The sequence below is a fragment of the Microcaecilia unicolor genome, chromosome 2 (assembly GCF_901765095.1).
Source record: "Microcaecilia unicolor chromosome 2, aMicUni1.1, whole genome shotgun sequence".
Classification (NCBI taxonomy): Eukaryota; Metazoa; Chordata; class Amphibia; order Gymnophiona; family Siphonopidae; genus Microcaecilia; species Microcaecilia unicolor.
In genome coordinates this window covers 578,401,009-578,414,959 of record NC_044032.1, presented here as the reverse complement: position 1 = coordinate 578,414,959, position 13,951 = coordinate 578,401,009, and the positions used below count along the sequence as shown (strand labels likewise).

General features: G+C 40.6%; 1 pseudogene; it reads left to right on the top strand.

The window, feature by feature from the left end:
- LOC115462202 overlaps positions 1–11,912 on the top strand; it is a 55,389-nt pseudogene extending 43,477 nt beyond the window's left edge.
- The last annotated feature ends 2,039 nt before the right edge of the window (positions 11,913–13,951 follow it).

Below are 13,951 nucleotides of genomic sequence, written 5' to 3'. Positions count from 1 at the left end.
TATTGCAGTGCAGTATATGCAGGATGTAAAGACAGGGTCATCAAGAAGCTACAAATTGCCCAAAACACTGCCACTAGACTTGTATATAACGTCTCATGATTTAACAAGACATTACGACTCCTTTTCGCATTACATTGGCTTCCAATCAAATCCAGGATTGCTTTCAAATAATACTTTTTATTCCAAATTATCTATGCTATGGCCCCTGACTAAATTCTCCTTTGACTTCCCTACACGTACTTCCATCCCTAGATCCAGAAAATTCCTAATTTTCCATCATCCTGGTTGTAAAAAGATTGTTTAAAAAAAAAAAAAAAGTCCTCTCTGCTGACCTCTCCTATCAATATACTAATTGGTGGAATCTTCTTCCCTTGTCTACTAGATCTGTACATGATTACAGTTGCTTTCGAAAATTATTAAAAACTTTTCATTTCAAAAGGTTCATACAACAAGATAATGGAAGACAGGAAATTTTATGCAAAATTCTGTTTCAAACTTTATCCTGTGTAACTGCTTATAATTTGATGTTTGTTACATAATACAGCCTTGTAGTCATAAACTAATTTCTATATAGTTTCCTATGGCCATATACAGAAGATTTACTCAACATTTTCCTTTATCAAAAGATTTATAACTATAATATGTTTGTACTAAATTGTCTGGATTGTAAACCACGTTGAACCTAAACTCATAATGCTGGATACAAATGCCATTATAAATAAATAAATAAAATAGTAATGCATGTTTTAATATTTGCATATTGTAGAAATGGAGATAGCTTTTTGTTATACAAAATCAAGAGAGTTGTTTGTGGTAATAGCTGTATCATGTTTGGCAAAAAAATTAAAAAAGAGCTCTCATAAATTGAGGTATTTTGTCAGTTACACACTTATGTGGTTACATATGCACATAAATGGGCTGTTTTTCCTTGGATTAAATTTTATAATTACTCATATAGAACTGATGGTATATAATTTTCCAGTTGGTATGCAAATGAGTGGAGCATTGGTGGAGCTTACAATTAACAAACATAGATTATAAAATTTTATCATTTGTGCAAATGTCTATGCTTACAATGTAGGTGCATATTATACTATCAGGCTCATTTTCGAAAGAGAAGGACGTCCATCTTTCGACATTAATCGGAACATGGATGTCCATCTCCCAGAGACGTCCAAATCGGTATAATAGAAACCCGATTTTGGACATCTCCAACTGAAGTCCGTCGCAAGGATGTCCAAATTTCAAGGGGGCGTGTCAGGCATAGCGAAGGCGGAACTTGGACGTTCCTAACACTTGAATGTCTTTGACCCATAATCAAAAAAAATAAGGACGTCTATGACAAACACTTGGACGTTTTCACCTGGACGTGTTTTTTTACGAATAAGGCACAAAAAGGTGCCCGAAATGACCAGATGACCACCGGAGGAAATCGAGGATGACCTCCCGTTACTCCCCCAGTGGTCACTAACCCCCTCCCACCCTCGAAAAACATCTTTAAAAATATTTGTGCCAGCCTCAGATGTCATACTCGGGTCCATGACAGCACATGAAGGTCCCGGATACAGTTTTAGTGTGTAGTGCAGTGCACTTCAGACAGGCGGACCCAGGCCCATACCCCTCTACCTGTTACATTTGTGGAGGAAACAGCCAGCTCTCCAAAACCCACCACAAACCCACTGTACCCACATATATGTGCCCCCCTTCACCCGTAAGGGCTATGGTAGTGGTGTACAGTTGTGGGTAGTGGGTTTTGAGGGGCTCAGCACACAATGTAAGGGAGCTATGTTCCTCGGAGCATTTTATGAAGTCCACTGTAGTGCCCCCTAGGGTGCCCGGTTGGTGTCCTGACATGTCAGGGGGACCAGTGCACTAGAAATGCTGGCTCCTCCCATGTCCAAATGGCCTGCATTTGGATGTTTTTGACATGGACGTCTTTAGTTTCGAAAATTGCTGAAAACCAAAGACGTCCATGTCTAGGGACGTCCAAATCCAAGGACGTCCTTGGTATTTTCAAAACGAAAGATGGACATCCATCTTTTTTGAAAATATGGGTTTCCCCGACCCCGGATTTGGATGTTTTACAAAGACATCCAAATCCAAACATAGACGTTTCTTTCGAAAATGCCCCTCAATATATGCTAGCCTTTTATAAGTAAAGGCAGGTATTTAGTTTTTCTAATAAAATTATGCCTAAGTATGTAGGTGCCGCCTTATAAAACTGTCCTCTAGGTGCATCCATTCTAATTGTAAATAATTACAATGGGGCCCTTTTAATAAACCATGGTATAAAGTGGGCTGCGCTAATTTTGGCATGTGCTCTGCCATATTTTTTACTGCAGTGGGGAAAAGACCTTTTTAAAAATGGGGCAGTAAATGGCCATGAACTAATATTAAAATTAGCGTGCGGCTATTTACTGCCTGAGTCCTTACTGCCACCTATTTAGAAGGTGGTAAGGGCTCACACGCTACCCCTGCGGTAATCAGGCAGCATTCGACAATGTGGCCACACTACCAATTACCGCTGGGAACCCCCCCCCCCCCCTCCCCATGGTACAAAATAGAAAATTATTTTCTACCATGGGAAACTGCACATGTCAACTTCAGAACTACCACAGAGTGCCTGTGCTACCCCGGCGGTAGGGTCGATTTGCACATGCTACCCATGTGGTAACCCTACCGTGGCTTAGTAAAAGGGCCCCTATCCTGCTTATAATCGAACGAGAAAAACGCCCAAGTTCCGACCTAAATCGGGAGATGGACGTTTATCTCACAAAAACAAATAAAGCGGTATAATCGAAAGCCGATTTTTGGACGTTTTCAACTGCAATCCGTCGCGGATGCGGACAAAGTTGATGGGGGCGTGTCAGAGGTGTGGTGAAGGCGGAACTGGGGCGTGGTTATCTGCCGAACAGAGATGGGCGCATTTCACCGATAATGGGAAAAAAGTATGCGTTTTTAGCTAGAATTTAGGACACTTTTCCTGGACCCTGTTTTTTCACGAATAAGGCCCCAAAAAGTGCCCTAAATGACCAGATGACCACTGGAGGGAATCGGGGATGACCTCCCCTGACTCCCCCAGTGGTCACTAACCCCCTCCCACCACAAAAAATGAAGTTTCTCAACTTTTTATTTTCACCCTCAAATGTCATACCCAGCTCCCTGGAGGAGTTGATAGGGGGTGCAGTGGACTTCAGGCAGGTGGACCCAGGCCCATCCCCCCTACCTGTTACAATTGTACTGCTTAATGCTTATTAGTCGTCCAACCCCCCCAAACCCACTGTACCCACATGTAGGTGCCCCCCTTCACCCCTTAGGGCTATAGTAATGGTGTAGACTTGTGGGCAGTGGGTTTTGAGGGGGATTTGGGGGGCTCAACACACAAGGGAAGGGTGCTATGCACCTGGGAGCTCTTTTACCTTTTTGTTTGGTTTTGTAAAGTGCCCCCTAGGGTGCCCGGTTGATGTCCTGGCATGTGAGGGGGACCAGTGCACTACGAATCCTGGCCCCTCCCACGAACAAATGCCTTGGATTTATTCGTTTTTGAGCTGGGCGCTTTCATTTTTCATTATCGCTGAAAAACAAAAACGCCCAGCTCACACATTGTTGAATAAAACATGGGCGTCTATTTTTTCCCAAAATACGGTTCGGTCCGCCCCTTCACGGACCCGTTCTTGGAGATAAACGCCCATGGAGATAGGCGTTTTCGTTCAATTATGCCCCTCTAAGTGTGGTAAAGAACTCTTTTGTGTGGTAATTGCAGGAGTCATGCTTGATATATTCCTAACAGTTACCCACAGCCTTTGCACTTACTGCACATTCATTTTTGCTGTTAACAGTTCAGATGCACTGCACTTTAGTAAAAGGGCCCCTTTGTTAGGGATGAATTGCTTGTACAAAATTTAATTATTTTATGGTTCACATTATTTATCATTCTGTTTCAAGACAAGAAAGATGAAAAATGTTGATTGGGTTGTGTTAGCAAAATTTGTGAAAAGTATACTTTAATCTAGAAGAGAGATACTTATGGTATGCAAAGAACAAAATGTATTTGCTAAAATTTTAATTTGCAGGAGACATTTTAAATAAAATAAGTATTTTGATTTAGATGACGAAGAACTGCTTTATATACAAGAACATTTTGTTCTTAAAGTAAGCATGACTTTTTTCTTGTCAAGGCTTCCAAAATTTGTATGAACAAAATGTTGTTGTTTAGGACTCTGGTTGGGATAGAGGCAGGTGATCCTGAGATGTGCTCGCTCAACTCTCATTTTTTTGTAGAACAGAGATCTGTGATTTGCTGTTTATCTTTTTTTTGTGTGTTGAATAGGCATCCCCTAGTTTACCTGCTGTTTCATGTTTCTTTTCCACTGGAGAACAGTCCCTAGGGGAGAAGTTTTCAACATGGTCTATTGTTACAACTCTTATGCAATGAGACCTAGTTACTAACAGTAAAATAAACACATCTTAAAAGTAGCCCATGTTGATAACTTCCCCCTTAAGGACTCAATTCTATATATGGTACCAATAAAAATTAGCGCTAAGCGTCATTCTATAAACAAAGCTCATAGTTGGGTGTCATTTATAGAATAGTGCTTAGCTGCTGTAAATTCTCACGCCTAAATTATGTGTAGATCTTCTTTATTCTTTAAACCTGCGTGCAAATTTCAGGAATGCCCCTGATCCGCCCATGGCCATGCCTCCTTTTTGGATTTGCATGTAAAATTTACATGCAGATCCCGGCACTGAAAGATGCATGCATAAATTTTAATTAATGACAGTGCCAATAAATATTAGCACTGAATTATCAGTGCTAATTGGCTCATCAATTGATTTGCATGCAGAAATTAAATACATGCCCATATTTGCGCACATAGTTTTGAGCACCATATATAGAATTATGGTATAAGGGATTGACGTAACACTGCTAAGATGAGAAGTATGGAATGCTGCAAAATGCTTGATACAAAAGAAAGTAGTTGAATATAAAACATTGGGAGAGGGATGCAAGTAATGCATATGAATAGTGATATTCTAGTCATTGATGCACGTAAGCTTCCACTTACGCACATGAATGACCTGTCATGGAAATCTGACTATGTGCCATGAAAAATGCTTTGCCAGGAGGCTTACCCATGGGCAGAACGTGCAAATGCACATGTAAATTTCAATATTCTGTAGTTTTCACATATTCTGGCTAACATCTAGACACAGGCATTTACACAAACTATAAGGCTGCTATAGTGATCACACCTTAACCCCCTAATTCTATAAAGTCACCAAAAATTGTGAGTACAAATTTGGATTGTGCCCAATTTGCACATGCAATTTAATTGAATAATGAGCCAATTAGTACCAATTTTTGGCTTTTTAACAAGCAATTGTCATTAATTGGAATCTGTTAAGATGTACGCGTGTAAAGTTTGGTGCATAATCCTTGCCTAATTTTACACACATCTCAAAAAAGGGGTGCGGAAATGGAGGGTCATGGTTGGTTCGGGATGGATTATAGGCGAGGTTTTGGGTTACTTGTGCAATTATAGAATAAAAGGGGTCTGCGCATAAATTTAGGTGGGGCATTTGCACAATGTTTTCATTAGTGCAAATGGACATGCCTAAGTTTACACACGATCCCCAGGACTTAAGCACTATTCTGTATTTTGTGCCTGATTTTAGGCATAGCTTTCAAAATAGTGCTTAAGCAGTTTTTTTGTGCTCATTTTTTAGGTGCAATTTATAGAATTCACCCCTAAATGTGCTTTTTTCTGCCACTTGTGGTACTATTCTGTGAGGAAAAATAGGCACCTTTTTTCTTTATAGAATAGGCTTGAAGTAGGCCCATGTTTACCCTTTTTTTCTAGGTACTCTGTTATACAATTACTTTCATGATAATTAAAACTTTTGCTTTCCATGATACCCAATAAACCTTTAAAACATTCCTTTTGTTATCTTTTCTTTCTCCTATTTAGGGCAGAATTTTACCCTAAGGCAGTTAGGAGTTTGCGAACCTGCAAATCGAAGAGGCCTGACGTTTTGTGCTGAAATGGGGCTCCCGCACAGAGGTTATTCTATTAATGCAGGGTCAGATGCTGTACTGAAAATGAAGGCGTAATGTCTCCAGAGCATGCTATGAGACTGTGGGCAGAGGGTCAAATCAGGACGCAGTTCGTCTGTCCAGTCGTTCCAACTCAGCCCTTACATTGACCGACACTGAGCATGACAACAATCTGACAGCGACAATGGTAAGTTAACTATGGTTTCACCACTTTCAGCCTTGTCTTCTCTTCTGGTGTCTTTTGGTGTATTTTAATAAGGAAAGGCAGTTAAATAATGTGTTTTGATAGGCATTGGAAGAGATGAACTATATTTAGAACCAGTACAAATTATGCAAATTGATGTTTTTACTAGAACTTGAGAGCTTAATGTAGTCTTTGGTATTGGATAGATGATGATAAAGGCAACTAGAACTAGAGTGAGATTTCATATGATTGTAAAGGCTGTGATAATAGTATAAACAAGAGAATTAAAAAGTACACTTAGACTGTACGACATGTTATCACAGTACAACTGCAGAGAAAGTGGTGATAAAATGTAATCTGGCAGCCAGCTTTCAATCAAAGATGCTATATAAATTCCTCCTGAAGACATCTCCAAGAAGTTGTGTAATCTTAGGATGCATGAGTGACACACACAATAATTTAACAATGGGACTCAGGACTGAAGAACAAATTGATCATGCTTTAAACTTGCTTATTGATGAGAGCAGTTGGAATTGGGTAGCCAAGGAAGAGAGTTGTTTGATGTGCACCAGAAACTGGATTGCTATGCAATTACATTTTGGAAGAATAGATTTGTTTACTGCTAAACTTCTTCTTTGTATATCATTGAATTAAAAAGTCTTTGTTACTACTTTTTACACACATATGAATAGTTATTTGGGGGGGGGGGGGGGGGGGGGGGGGGGGGGGGGGGGGGGGGGGGGGGTGGGTGGGGGGGGGGTGGGGGGGGGGGGGGGGGGGGGGGGGGGGGGGGGGGGGGGAGGGTGGGGGGGGGTAAGGTAGGGAACTATTTTACCATGTTTCTTTTTATGTTAAATTATAATTCATTGTTTACCGCCATAGATATGACTGAATTGGGTTAGTTTAGCCTCCTCTAAAATTCTGTATTTATATTTTCAACAGCAGGCCTCTTCTCAAATTTTGTATTTATTTTTTCAACAGCATTTTTAGTTTGATATCCTGTTGACATATGAATTTAATAACTTGACAAACTAAAATGTATAAATCCAAATTCTTATCTGGTGGTAGGTAGAATACTCATCTGTATTTTGGCTCTTTCGGTACCTATAAATTTTCATGTTTACTGTCAAGCTGAAAATCTTTTTATATACATGGAAAAACTGTAACATGTAAAAATTTTCAGACTTGCATTAGTGGACACATACCAGGAAAGGTTAGTTGTCCAAATGAAATTGATTTGTGTGCACAGAGATTGTATAATTGTAGTAACTTTTCCGTGGTGTCCCACAGATCAATCCAGAGACTTGTGGGTTGTGTCCCTCTACCAGCAGGTGGATAGAAATAACCTCCAAGGTTTGCTATATGTGGACCTGTGCAGCCAGCTGAACCTCAGTATTCTCTCTATCTAGCAGGTGGAGGGACATGTCTGTGCAGCTCTGGTTTGATTTGGCTACTGGTGTCCTTTGGGCCTAGTTTAGCACAGACAGGGTTGAGTGGCTGTTTGCAGCTTGTGGTGTACACCTGGTGGTGCCAGGTCCCTCCTGGTCTCCTCCTGCCTTTTCACCGTCACCCGGGGCTGTTGGCCTGATCGGTGTTTCCTTTCTCTCCTGACTAAAAAAATAAAAGGTAAAACATTTTGTTTTTGTTTAATCATAAGGAGGAACTAGACATTCTGCCAAGTCAGTTTTGGGGCAGGCATTTGTAGAGCATGTCAGTGCCTTCTGAGGTGGCTAAGTGCTGCTCCTGGTGTGGGGGCCGGAGAACAGCATCAGGGGTGTGAGTCTCTGCATTTGACGACTTTTCGCCGGGAAGATTATCCCAAGCATTCCGGGCTCTTTGCTGCCTCAACGTGAGATGGGCTTTTCTCAGGTATTTGGAGGTGATGAATGAATTTCGTCTTTCTGACCATCTCTTCATCCTTTTTGGAGGCAGTAAGAAGGGTCATATGGCGTCCAAGGATACCATAGCCCGTTGGTTGCGGGAGGCCTTCTCTTCGGCATACGTGGCATTGGGCAAGCAAGCCCCTTTGCAAGTTCGTGCTCATTCTACGCAAGCTCAAGCTTCTTATACAGAGTCCCATTTGGTTTCTCTGGAAGATATCTGCAGGGCAGCTACATGGGCTTCGGTCCATACATTCACTCGTCATTATCAGGTGGATGTGGCAGCTCGTCAAGTTGCGGTGTTTGGCTCATCGGTGATTTCTGCCGGGTTGGGGGTGTCCCGCCTTACTTGAGGACTGCTTGGGTACATCCCACAAGTCTCTGGATTGATCTGTGGGACGCCATGGAAGGAAAAATTAATTCTTACCTGATAATTTTCTTTCCATTAGTCCCAACAGATCAATTCAGAGGTCTTCCCTGGGTTTACGGTCTGTGGTTTTGTTGTAGTTGGTTAGTTTTTTTCAGGTTCCGTTGTTCTGAATGTTCCTTTGTTTGCTTAAAAAATAAAATAAAATAAATAAATATAGAAGTGGTGGAAGTATGTTGGGCAATTGGTCTGACAATGTCAGGAGAGTTTTCTATTGTTTCCATTCCATTGCTTTGGTATCGTTCATACTGAGGTTCAGCTGGCTGCACAGGTCCACATATAGCAAACCTCAGAGGTTCTCTCTATCTCCACCTGCTGGTAGAGGGACAAAACCCACAAGTCTCTGGATTGATCTGTTGGGACTAATGGAAAGAAAATTATCAGGTAAGAATTAATTTTTCCTTTAACATTGGGGGGAAAAACCCCACATAAAATTAGGTTGGTCTTGGGAAAAATCTGCTAGATAATGTGTATTTCTATTAAATATATTCCTCCTACTTAGCCATCTCTACTATTATGACTTTTAAGTAAACAGGGGGTGCTACTTTGCAGACTTCTATGGAACCCCATGCATGCATCACCAGCATGATAGATCAAACACAGCTGAAAAATAGATATAGAAAGAGAGATTTAGGAACCACTGCATTGCATAGCATTAGTTACAGAAAACATTTGACCCTGTATTCAAAAGTGCTTGTCTGGATGGCAGCAGCTGCTCTCTGGATAAGTGCACAATTGAGGCAATTCTATAACTGGGTGCCTCCTTTTAGGTACCCTAATGCTGCATGGGGAGCATCTATTCTATAATTACATCTGGATGACATTCCATTATAGAATGCTAACCTAAGCCCGCATCAACACAACGATATTTAGACATGCACACTTATGCCAGGTCTGTGGCTGGCATAAATGTGAGTGCTTAAATATGACAGTTACCTGTGTAAATTACAATATTCTATAAGTGTGTAAATATTGGCCCTGCCTATGCCCTACTCATGCCTTTCCCATGTGAACACTACCTTTACATTTTTGTACATAAATTGTAGAATAGTGCTTAGATGTTGCTGCCATTTATACAAATAAGTGTACACTTAGGAGCGTAGATGAAAGCCTTCTATGATGTAAACATGCAAAGCTACTTATGATTAGGCAACCTGTTATAAAATTATGGTATCTAGATAGTGCTAGTGCAACAGTAAGAATTTTTAGCAGTTCTATCAAAATAGTGTTGTGGCAGAATGAGGTGGAGCATTTAGCAGCTTGATCCTCATGCACTAGTATAACAAGACTACAGCTAGAGGGTTGATGCAACTCTTGATTCTAGGAATCGAAGAGGCAGGAGTGTAAGGAAGTGCTCCCTTTCCCCCTCCCCCCCAGTAGCCTCTAGGGAAACTCTAGTAGATGCTGGGATTAAGGTTTAGAGGTAGGGGTTCCTAGAGGTAGGGGTGAGATTAGGAGATACTTGGTTGGGGGGGGGGAATGGTGTGATAGTGCACTGGCCATTAATGGCTTAATGTTCTTAGGGGTCCTTTTACCAAGCTGTGGGAAAAAAGGGTCCTGCGCTAGCGGCAGGGGCCATGCATCCCATACACCAGGGCCCTTTTTAACACAGTGAGTAAAAAACCCTCCAGCACACATGGCCATGCAGTGAGAAAAGTCTTACCGCATGGCCATGCGGCAGGGAGCCCTTACCGCCACCCATTGAGGTGGAGAAAGGGGCTTCCACGCTAACCTGGCAGTAACCGGACAGCACACGGCAATGCCCCATTATCGCTGCCCAACCCGTTTCCGGGGGTTTTCTTTTTCCCCTGAAAATGGCGAGTGCGGCTGGTAGTCCCGGAAGAGCGAGAGGTAGCTCACATTGGGCTACTGCCGGTCTGTAAAAGGGCCCCTTAAGAAGGAAAGTTAATGCCACATCTTTCCATGAACAATGTAGCTTATGAGTTTAAACACAAGCCGCTTATTTTGCATAATAATGAATTGCTTTATGCACTTAAATGCTTTGCAGCTCTTTTGTGCATTGTGATAAAAATAATAATTTTGCAATTTAACATGCACTCTTTGGGAAAAGCCATGTATCATTCCCTTTAGACACATTAGTAAAGGCCCCTTTACATTGTCCCTGATAATGTGTACATATCTGGTACCTTTCACTGACTGAGGACTCAACCACAAATTTTACAAAAGCTTTTTAACATATTTTAACATATTTATAAAGACCTAGAGATGGGAGTAACTAGTGAGGTAATTAAATTTGCTGATGACACAAAGTTATTCAAAGTCGTTAAATCATGGGAGGATTGTGAAAAATTACAAGTGAACCTTACGAGACTGGGAGACTGGGCGTCTAAAAGGCAGATGATGTTTAATGTGAGCAAGTGCAAAGTGATGCATGTGGGAAAGAGGAACTCGAATTATAGCTATGTCATTCAAGGTTCCACGTTAGGAGTCACGGACCAAAAAAGGGATCTAGGTGTGTCGTTGATGATACGTTGAAACCTTCTGCTCAGTGTGCTGCTGCGGCTAAGAAAGCAAATAGAATGTTAGGTATATTAGGAAAGGAAAGGAAAAAAAATGAGGATGTTATAATGCCTTTGTATCGCTCCATGGTGCAACCGCACCTCGAATATTGTGTTCAATTCTGGTCGCCGCATCTCAAAAAAGATATAGTGGAATTAGAAAAGGTGCAGAGAAGGGCGACGAAAAAGATAAAGCGGATGGGACGACTTCCCTATGAAGAAAGGCTAAAGCTGCTAGAGCTCTTCAGCTTGGAGAAAAGGCGGCTGAGGGGAGATATGTAGAGGTCTATAAAATAATGAGTGGAGTTGAACGGGTAGATGTGAAGCGTCTGTTCATGCTTTCCAAAATTACTAGGACTAGGGGGCATGCGATGAAGCTACAATGTTGTAAATTTAAAACGAATCGGAGAAACATTTCTTCGCTCAACGTGTAATTAAACTCTGGAATTCGTTGCCAGTGAAAGTGGTAAAGGCAGTTGAAAATTAAACACTTACTGAAAGCCTCTTAGCTTCCTTCACCGCTGTTCAAGCAGTCTGCACAAAATGGCGCCTGATTTTATAAATGCTCATTAATGCACAGCAAAAATCATTGGTTGAAATGTCTTAAAGGGATATCACCCTACCCTGAGTGTTTTAATAGATCTTAAAGGGGTATCGCCCTACACTGACCCTACACTGAGTGTTTTTAAAAGAATGTGGCCCACTGAATCATAGTGTTGAGACCTTTAGGCTCTAAAGATTTTAACATAAAGATCCAATATTGCTCTACTTGCAGGAGATGCTTGGCTCTATCACCTCCTCTGATGTCAGACCTGATTTGTTCAATCGCAAAGCAGTTAAACTGTGAAAATTTGTGTTTAGCGACATTTGTTTCATTCTTGTATTGCCTCAGATGTTATAGCCAGGTCCATTAGAGCAGCATGCAGGTCCCTAGAGTAGTATAGTGATGGGTGTGGAGCACTGTAGATAGGTGAACCCAGGTCCATATCTTCCTCTACCTATTACACTTGTGCAAGAAACTGTGAGCCCTCCAGAACTCACCAGAAACCCACTGTACTAACATATAGGTGTCCCCTTCACCCATAAGGACTATTGTAGTGGTGTACAGTTGGGGTAGTGGGTTTTGGGTTGATTTTGGAGGGCTGAGCAGACAAGGGAGCAATGGTGATATGTGTATCTGGGAGCATTTATATGATGTCTACAGCACTGCCTGCTAGGGGCACCATTCAGCTAAAATGATGGCACTCCTACTTCCCAATGGCTTGATTTTATAAGTTTTTTTGCTTTTCCTTTTTTTTTTTGTTGAAAATGGCCTGAAAAAATAAATGCACATAGCACAAGACCTTGCTACAAATGGTATTTTTGGAAAAAAAAAAAAAAAAGATAAACATTTTGCATTTTCGAAAATGGCCATATTTCTTATTCGGAATTTGGACATTTAGCGCAAAATGTCCAAAGTCCAGTTTAGATGTCATATCGAAAATGCCCTTCATTGTAACTTTTTTTTTAATTCATAAATTTGAGACATTCTTGCAGTTGTGCAAAAAAGATGTTTTTTCTAAAAAATCTAGAATTCTTTGAGATGCTCACCCTATCCTTGAAGCTAGGGGGTCCATTAGCAGAATTCTGCATAGCAGCATTGTTGTCCTTTGTGCACGATCTAGTAGCACACTGAGGGAGAGAACACAAAGTTCCCATTTTCTGTTGTAGAGAGCCAAATTAAATAATGCTTTTTTTTTTCTAGACATGAAGGATGTTATTGGTTATACATTTTGTAGAACTTACGAGGGATTTTGGCCAGTTTTCAATTCCCTTTTCTCAAGAGAGCAAACGGTTCACCAATAATTTGCTAGCTGTTAACAAAAGGCCTCTCCTCCACGAGAATAGTGCTTCTGGTCTATGTTCAAAACATCTGCCATCTGAAAATCTGACTTGTACATATGTGAGGAAGCCTGCGTTTTTCTGCTTCATTAGAAGACCAAGGGCTAACTGATGGGCTATACAAGAATAGCCCTGAAAGTGTTTTCATAGATATGCTTGGATGCAAATGAAATGGATCATTGTCAAAAAATATTAATTGTCAGAACAAATTGGAGACAAATATACTGTATGCATTTTTGAGAAAAATCTGGTAAAGGCAATCTCCTGGGTTTTGTAGTATTTTTTCACATCATTTAAATGTTCTTTCTAAATGTGAGAATAAAATAAAAGGATAACGTGCTGTGCCATGTATTGAAACTGATGATGTATGCTGTTTGACTTTAAATGTGTTTTGCCATCCTTGGAAAAATCACACTGGTAGCAGTACAATGGTTTTAATTAATGAATTGGAGAGTATCAAATGTGCTGAATCAGGTTTATTGATATAATTATCACTAGAACAGAAAAGAAAAAATCTGTCAGAGTTGTGGAAATGGCTCACCACTTCAAATCCATCCACATTCCTTGAAGAGCTTTCTCAAGTTTAAAAAATATATATTTTATAAGGGGTATTTTTTACTAAACTGAGGTAAAAAGTGGCCTTAGCACATCCTTATTTGGTTTTTCCTCCCATATGCTAAGGCCACAGCTGTAAAAATGGCCTTTTTGTATTAATGGTCCTGTACTAATGTTCCTAAATCTATACAATGTATACTATACACCAGACAATAGGCAATTCAAACAAAGCTTCAATGATTTTGAACACTTTCACATAAAAACAAAGAGGAAAACGCATCAGTAGACCCCTGCTATCTCATACAGTCATAGACATTTGGGGTTCTATTGTGATCATAACCTGTAGGAGTTGCTTGTTTTAGATAGGCTGTTTAAGTGTCTGTATACCATGTCTCCGTAATACATAAAAGGTCTAGATTATGTGTTAAGGTTAAGTCTTATATAAGGTGA